We start from the raw sequence: 9619 nt of genomic DNA on the forward strand, positions 1-9619 counted from the left end.
ATTCATAGACAGCTCATTTCTTTTTAGCACTGAATAAAATTCCATTGTCTGGATAGATCACAGTTTATCCTTTCATCTACTGAAGAAAATCTTGGTTGCTCTCAAGACAATTATGAATCTGACTTCTTCTCTCCTTTTTCCCCCTGGTCTCTTCTTTACCTCTGCCTTTATTATTGTCTCTGTTTTTCTCTTTCAGTTCTTCCTTTTTTTCCTTAATTTTTTCTTCCTCCTCTTCTCTTTCTCCTATCCTCCTTGCTCCCTCATCATCTCCAATTTCTGAGGCTATAGGAGTGGGGATAGGTCTATGGGGGAAGAAATTACCCTAAGCCAGGGCTTTTCAATTGTGCCATTATTATTTGGGGCTGGACAAGTCTGTGATGGGGGCTGTCCTGTGCATTGCACAATGTTTACCAGCATCCCTGGCCTCTACCCACTAGATGCCAGTAATAGCCACCTGGCTCCCAGCTGTGACAACCAAGTATGTCTCCAGACATTGCTGAATGTCCCCTGGGGGACAAATTTCAACACTGCTATATGTTTCTCCAAGTAACGTTGATTGAAACACAAGTCCTAGAAAAACACTGAGAAAATAAAAGGTTTGCACAGAGGAAATGCTGCTAGAATCCCCTCCGGCAGATTCATAATCGTACTCTGATTTAAAGGTCCTAACAAGTCCTACAGTGAAGTAATCTGCTTATCCTGGGTGAACCCATAATTACCCAATTTTATGTGATCTTGAAATCTTTTTCTGTGTTTTCTCTGTTATTCACCCAGTTTGGGAATGAGTGCCCTGTGCTCTCCCCAACCCCAGGCTCACTTCCCTAACCCTGGATTCCCTCTACTTACTCATGTTTCACACTTACCAGTTGGCTGCAAGAGAGGAGGGTGGTTGGCTGTCAGGTTTACTGGGGAGCAGGTGCAGAGATTCAAGATTTGTTGTCCTGGGCTTCAGTGTCCATTTCAAAGTTGGACATACTTTAAAGCCAAGAAATTGAAAGGTATCCTTAGGTGACTATAAAAGGGACTTGGGCAGTGGTTCCCAAACTTTGCTGTGTAGTGGAATCACCTGAGGGTCTTTGACAAATACACCCGGACCCCACCTTAGACATTATGATTTAATTGATATTGGCTGTGACAGGGCAGCAGGGCATTTAAAAGCTCCCCAGGTGATTCCAATATGTAGCAAAGTTTAGGAATCACTGTATAGGACAGTTAAGCCTTCTGATTCTCAATGTAATGCTCCATTCACTAATAATGAAGATAAATGAGTAGTCACATGTTAAGGAAAGTTTACCCATTTTGCTGATGGGAAAACTGATCTTTATATTGAGACAGACAAGAGTTTGAGACTGGAATATCATCACTCCTCATCCATTGTTCATGCTGGCTAAATTTCTGAGACTTGAACAAGCCAAAAGCGGTCACCCACACCCACAGAACTCTTTGCACCCCACTTTTCACTTGATATGACCTCCAGTAATCCTCAGAGCCATGTAAGGAAGGCAGTATCATTTCTTCCACAGAAATGGAAACAGGAACTCCAAGGGATTGCAGCTAATAGGAGCCAAACAGGGACTTCAATGTATACCAGATGACTGCAGATCTCAAATTCCTTCTATGAGATCAGATTGCCAAGTAACCCTGGTCTCTGAAAATTAAGTTTAAAAGTGGCTTTGGGACCAGGAGTGGTGACTCACCTCTGTAATCCCAGCACTTTGGGAGGCTGAGGTGGGTGGATTACTTGATCCCAGGAATTTGAGACCAGCCTGGGCAACATGGTGAAACCCTGTCTCTACAAAAAAATACAAAAATTGGCTGGGCACAGTGGTATGTGCCTGTAGTCTCAGCTACTCGGGAGGCAGAGGTGGGAGGATCTCTTGAGCCAAGGAGGTTGAGGCTGTGGTGAGCTGAGATCACAGCACTGCACTCCAGCCTAGGTGACAGAGGCTAAAAAAAAAATTGTTTTGGTGTCTGTTTCTCAGATTTAGGAACTCGTCAAGTCTTACTCAAAATAGCATCAGAAATTCCAAAGAAGGGAGAACAAAATGACAGGAGTATTTCTTCTCACTGACTACACACCTAATTTTCATACAGGGAAGGTAACTGATGTCTACACAAAGGCTAAATCATTTATCCCCTCTTGCCACCAAAATCTGAAAAATGGGAAGTTGCTGTTGATAGGCCTCTGGCCCTTTGCTATTTTTTGCCCTCCTATATTTGGTAAATTCATCATTCAGGGCATCATGATGTACCACACTTTGTTTAAGTCAGTATAATAACCCTGGAGTATAGGGTTCTTTTTTTTTTTTTTTTTTTTTTTAATGAAACCAAATTGATTTCTGTGATTCCAGACAGTGACAAGACAAAAGGCACACTCCCCATGTTTGTGTTACAAATATTTAACTTGGATTAATGTATATAACAAGAGTCTGATGTTTTCTCACAAGCTGACAGAACTCAGAGAACATACTATTTAACAATGTCAACTTTCTCTGTCAGGCATAATCTAAATGGGTGGAAAATTAGCAAGATGAGCCATAAAATATAATTTTTATGGAGTAGGGGATATTTACTTCAAAACAATGTTTCATTGTGTAATGCAATCTGTCATAGATTAGTTAACAGTCTAGCAGGATCTAACCTCTTGTGGAACGGAATGAAATTTCGTTCTTCAAGGAGAGTGTCCTTTAAGCATCTAGATTCCTTTCTCAACTTTTTCTTTGTCTAACTCCTGGTCTAACCTTAAGTCCTTCTCTAGGAACCAGAGTTGTTTCCTCTTGCAGGGCAGGTCTTGGCTTCATTCTAAACATTCAACTTTTCCTATCTTCTTCCATTCAGCCCTTAACTTGGCTGGCTTTCTTGATTGCTGGAGTAAACCCTCCTGCTGAGTTGGCTGAAACCTGTCGATAGGTCTATCTGGTTCTGTAAGTTGTGGATCAGGTCAAATAAAGAGGAACATTCAACAACAAAAATAAAATCCTAAGCCCCCCAGCCAACTGAATAGGCCTCCCTTTCTTAGCCAAGGAGACCTGAGAGGAACCTGAAAAACTGAATTTGCAGCCACAATGGGAAGGGAGGTCGCATGTGCCTCATAATACTGCCCCCTTTTGGAGTTTAGGCAGAACTGAGCAGCATTAACATTGAAATAGAGATCAACAGACTGAAAAAACAGACTCTGTGGCAGTAAGATACCAAATTCCAACCTTCTGGCATAGCATCATATGACAGCAGACCCCAGAAGAAATAAAAATATTTTACCCCAAAATATATTTCTTTGACATATTTTGAAATGGCCCTGAAAAACTGTCTCTTGAGGGGAGGAGGCAGAATTTGCATCTACAGAGAATTTTCATTAATGCAACTAGGCCTTCCCTTTCTAGGTCTTTCCCAGATCTAGGAGAGATTAAATGATAACCTGACACCTTTAAGGTCTGAAAAGAGACATTTAATATCTATTCTTGCTGAAGTCTGCTACTGGAAGCTTCACCTACATAATAAAAACCTTGGTCTTCACAATCCCTCTTTAACACAAGCATTTCTTTCTACTGATTTTGAATCTTTAGACAAAGCATAAATTTTTCAACCAGTTGCCAATCACAAAATCTTTGAATCCACTTGTGACCTGTAAGCATCCCTCCCATCCCACCTTTCATGCCACACACCCCCACCAGGTATATATGGGATGTATACCTTCCATGTATTGATTTATGATCTTACCTATAATTTCTGTCTCCCTAAAATGAATAAAACCCAAATTGTAACCCGACTGCCTTGGGCATACTTTCCCAGGATCTCTTGAGACTGTTCCCTGGCTGTAGTCACTTATATTGGTTCAGAATAAACCTCTTTAAATATTTTACAGAGTGTGGTTTTTCTGTTAACACTAGTTAATGGAATCTCCAGAATTAGTTTGGGGAGGAAATTTCAACAGGGAAATCATCTATGCAAGGATGGTCATCCAGAGCTTAGCAGAGAGTGCCAACAATAGGAAACAGAATCAAAACAACTCTGAAGGAAATGCTGTTGGTTTTTGTATGCCTCAGATTCCATTCTTGAACTCTTCCCTTTCTGAGGAATTTCCATAAAATAGGGTGACCTCAATCTGCTGTTGTCAATGCTTGCTGGAATCCAGTGTTAAGCTGGGCAGAGCAGGAAGCAGCTGAAAGGAGGGTAAACTGACACAATGTATCTGATGGAGGAAGTCGAGACTCCTAAATCCTTCTTAGTCTCTGTCAGCGTATTGTCCTCCATATTGAATTTCTGATTCATCGTGGCAAACATCTTTTACTGGGGAGCCATGTCATTTTCAGAATATTCTGGGTATTCCAAGAACAGCTGCTGGGAATCAGCTTTCTTTCCATTCATAATATTGAGACTGAGTTGGTCTCCCAGTCCTTTTGCAGCAGACAGAATGCTTGTGCTTGGAGTTGCCCACCTCCTTCCTCATTCACATGCTGGTCTTCTCCAATTTGAGCTCTTATCAGTTTCTCCGGGTAAACAGTTCTTTCCAGATTCGTTACCCTCTTTGTTCACTCAAACAATGGTCTTTGTAACTGAGAACAAACTTAGAAGCAGGTGACAGATTATTTTTAATGTTGTTAGGACAAGTGGCTAATTTATGACATTTTCTTTCTAAGCTTGCCTTTATTCTTTGCAGATAGGATGACTCAGAACTCTTCATTGGAAATCCTCACTCAGTGGGAACATTAAGTCCAAACTGTTTCCAGCAATTGGTCAGATGTCACTCAGGGGTGCTGTGGGATGGAAGAGTTTCTTGGTTGTTATTTACTTTATGTGGGGTTATGGTTTGATGGTTTTCACCTTTTTCCTCTCCTTTAATCAATCACTAGATAACTGTTGATCCTATCTCCTATATAGACCTTGAACCCATCTATTTCTTTCTAGTTCCATGGCCTCAATCCCAGTCTAGCCACTGTTGTCTTCTGGGTGATTGCTTCAACTCTGAATTGATATGTCTCCAGCGTTACTTCTGGCCAATTTTCCATGTTGCAACCATACTGGTTTTCTTAAATGTGTGAATGTAATCATGTTATTTTCTTACTTAAAATTTCTCACTTTCTGTTACCTTTAGAATAAAACAAAACTTTATGATGGGTTTCTGTCTTAAGTGTAGATGCTACTTAATATTCTTCTGACCTCCTGAATTGTTATCATATCAGTGCTTCTCAGGACCCCCACTGGGCTCCTTCACAAGTCATAACTTAACCAAATGTCATCCCTGTCTCATGGAAGTTACATCCAAAGAGGTTAGAGATTCCTCCTCCTGGGAAGGGCAGACAGAGTTTTGAGGGAGATGTACTTGGAGAACTGAAGACAGATGGTACCATGGACTGAATTTTGTCCTTCCCAAATTCACGTTAAGCCCTAACCCCCAATGTGATGGTATCTGGAGATGAGGCCTTTGGAAGATAATTTGATTTAGATGCGGTTATGAGGGAGGGACCCTCATGATGGTATTAGTGTTTGCTCTCGCTCTCTCCCTGCCTTGTGGGGACATAGAAGGCAGCTGTGTGCGAACCAGAAAGGCCTTCACCAGCACCCGATCATACTGTCACGCTAATCTCAGACTTTCCAGCCTCCAAAACTGTGAGAAAATAAACGTTTGTTGTTTAAGCCACCCAGTCTATGGTATATTGTTACAGCAGTCATACCTAAGACAGATTGGGATACTTAAGTTGCTAATGATTGTAATGAATCCACCCTGGACATTATTATGCTGCTGGGTGTCAAAAACTAATAACCTCTTACCCTCATCCTTACCTTTAGTAGAGATCATCTACTGAACAAGCTTGAACTGGCAGCAAGGACTTCAGGGTCAAGCTTCTGGAGATGGGTCTTAGCTCCACTGCTTACTACGTCACTTTGGGTGAGTCATTTTACTTTTCTGTGTTGGTTCATCAATCAAATGAAGAAAATAACAGTACCCTCTTATATCAGGTATCTATTATTGCATTACAAACCCATTCAAAACTTGGTGGTTTGAAATAACCATTGATTTTTGCTCACAGTTCTGTAGTTTGCAAATTAGGCTGGGCTCAACTGTGCTGTTCAGGTCTTGGCTGGGCTCCTTCATGCACCTGTGGTCAGCTGGCAGTTTCCTAGGTGGCTCTGCTTCTGGCAGTTGGCTGACATTTAGGACCCCTTGGCTCTGCTCCATGTGGTCTCTCATCCTCCTGCAGATTACCTCAGGCCAGGTCTCAGGGCAGAGGCAAAAGTCTAAGGGAGAAAGCAGCCGTGTGCAAGGCATCTTGAAGCCTAGGCTTGGAACAGATTCATTGTTACTTCTGCGGACCACATTCTATAGGTGAAAGCAGCTCACAATACTACCATAATTCAAAGGATGTGAAATATCTTCCACTTATTGATGGAAGGAGCTGGAAAGGACATGGATACAGACAGGGAAGTCATTGATTGGGACCATCAATGCCTTTAATCTACCATGCTACCGTCTAGATTGTTGTGAGACTCAAATGAGACACGTGGAAAATACTTAGAGCCTCGTACACCATAAGTACTCAGTCAATATTAGCTGTTATTATCATCATAATCACGTTTTTCTGTATATCTTTAAGAATATAGATAAAATTACAGGAATTCATGGAAAATTGCCTCAGAGACTTTTGAGGATTTTTCAGTTTGTTAAAATAGAGTGATGTTTTGTGGTTCCTGAAAGAACTGTCTGGAGTCAGTCTCTGGGCTCCTCTTTACATGCTTAAACACAGATTCATTGTGAGGGTTGAATGAACTAATGTATGTAAAATGATTAGCTCAGCCCCTGGAATGTAATAAACACTAATAATGGTAGCTATGATTATTATTTTCCTTCAACAAGGTCAATGATTTGGTAAAGAATCTCCCTTTTACCCAGCTCCAATGCATTCCTAAAATGCATATTGGCTTAACAGGATGCTGAGAATGCTTATCTAACAGGTGAAGGCAATAGATGAAGTAGAAGTAGAACAAAGCTTTATGATGGAAATCGCTCATGAACACATAGGTGTATATATGTTAGATAAGTAGATAAGGTTGGTACAAAAATTGTGATTTTTGCCATTACTTTCAATGGCAAAACTCGCAATTACGTTTGCAGCAACCTAATAGTAAAATGAACCCCTACACCTTCATGATGCAGCTTCCACAGGTCAACTGATGGCTAATCTTTGTTTATTTCCCCAACCTTTTTTTTTTCAGTCAAGTTTTTTTTTTTTAAAAAAAAGCAAATTCTATATATCACCTATAAATGTTTCAGTATGTACCACTGACAGGCATTTTGTTTTGATTTTTTATATAATCACCATGTTATCATCACACCTGTCCAAATTAACTGACGGTCCTGAATAGCATCTAATACCCAGAGCAGAATAAAATTTCTCCCAGCGACTGTCTGATCCAAACAAGTTCCATGCATTGCATTTGTTGTGATGCCTCTTAAGTTTATTTTTTAGAAGAAGAATTTTTGTGCAGTTCTAGGGGCATCCAGAATTGGCTAGTGATATTTGAGATCAGGTGACAGGAACATAAAAGAGCCAGGCCCTGATGTGCTCACTGTAGATGTGCCAAGATGGTTTTCTGAACCTTTTCTGCATCTCTCAGGAAATACTGATGATACCCACTGGGGTATCGAAAGCTACATTGATTTAGAACTATTCAGAAAGCTGCTCCCTAGAGCTACGGGGTGATATAACTAATATTGCTCAAGTGGTGAGGCTTTGTTTATTTTAAGGTCATTTGAAAGAATTGAGATCCACACCATTATCTTGGGATCTGATGCCTTGGAAAGAAAAGGGGCAAAAGAGCTACTTATGCTGAGAAAGGCTCCTTGCAGTGCTCGAGCATCCAACGGATGACAGGGTGGCCCCAAATGAAGGAGACTTTAATATCAGGCTGTCACACAGGAGACCAAATTGATTGATTTTCCTCCCTTTCTCAGTCCCTTCTTTCTTTCATTGTTTCTCTTTAAGAATGTTGGCTCTAGTATTCAAATAGGACTTTGGGAGACAAGAGAAGATACCAGAAGGCTTCAGTGTTTTCTTTGCTTGTCAGAAGCAGGAAGCCTTTAAAAACAAAACAAAACAATACAATAACAATAACAACAAATAAACCGCTCTCTAGTTCAGTATGTGTGGTGTGATAAATGAGGAAAGATCTCAATCTTTTGAACAAAATGGATTTCTAAATTTATACATTAATTCAATACCTAGCCCAGAAAGCAGAGAGCTGCCCTGGACTCTGTTTTCTTATTTCCTGCAGGTTTTAAATTACCAAGTTTGGCCAACTTTACCTGCTCATTGTTTCTTGAACTTGTTCCTTTCTCTGTCTGACTGCTGGCCCAGTTCAGGCCTCTTCAGTGCCTAAACAATTGTGGTTAAATCTTAAGTAAATCCATTTTCCACACTGCAGCCGGAGTGATGAGCAATTTAAAATATACTGTGACACTATGTTATAAGCCTCCTTTCAAGCTTTTAGTGGCTCTTTATTTCTTTTAGCAGACCTTGCCCACTAGTGTGCTGGGCTGGATTATAGATGTGCAGGAATATTGATCCCTTTAGCTCCAAGGGTGGCCAAGCTGTGAGCAGCCTTATTGATTTACCCCCATATTCCACACAGATAAATTTACTACATGTACTATGATGTAAAAACAAGGCTTATAAAATAAAACCCAAGCTGCTCAGACCACTCTCCTCTCACCAGCTCTATCTTCTGCTCCTCCCTACCTTGTAGGTAGTAATATGGAATCACCTTTAGACCCCTGGAAATCATTCTTTGCCCTTAGAGTTCTCTGTATCTGGAACACTTTTGTATCTTACAATTCTTATCCCTTCAAGGCTCAGTTCAACAATGATCTGTTTCAATGAGCTTTCCTGGAAATGCAAAGTTAGGCGAAGGGCCCTTTTTTGCTTTGCCACCCCCCTCTACTTCCCATACCAATCATAGGGGTTCTTCTAACTGATCATTCACCATATTACCAAGAAGTAGTTTGTTTATATATTTGTCCCTTCTTCCAGCCTGACGGTTCCTTGGGGACAAAGTTAATCACCTAGAAATTCCTTTGCCCAGCACAGTACCTGGCATGTAGTAGGTGGTCAGTAAATAAGAAACTCCAGGAAAAACATTGAGGACAGTTATGATGCTAAAAACCCAATGCTTCCATGCCCTTTGCTAATGGGGTCTGATTTAAATTGTGTACCAGTCCTGGATGATGAGGCTTTAGGTCCAAAATATTGGAAGTCAATATCATCAAGAACAGATATAGTTGTTCTAACTCTCAGCAGTCTTTATTGTCTTTAACAGCAGCTGATGAGAAAAACGTCATTTCAAGCAGAGAGAGACAGAGAAGTGAAAGTTGCCGTGTTAGAAAGGAAATGATCTGACACCGGGATGCGCAGTAACTTCCATTGCCACCTCAATTGCTCTGAGAGTGTATTTTGGTTGCCAGAATTTGTAGATTATCGGTTGGTGAAAAATAACCATTTCCAAGATTATATGTGTATGAACAGACCAGTACAGAGTCAATATTAGAGAAAGACGCTGTCAGTTGTAAAGACCAAATATGTGTAAAATTCTCACATCTTGATATTGAGTGCATGTAAGCGCATGC

This window comes from Theropithecus gelada, chromosome 17 (genome assembly GCF_003255815.1).
Source record: "Theropithecus gelada isolate Dixy chromosome 17, Tgel_1.0, whole genome shotgun sequence".
Lineage (NCBI taxonomy): Eukaryota > Metazoa > Chordata > Mammalia > Primates > Cercopithecidae > Theropithecus > Theropithecus gelada.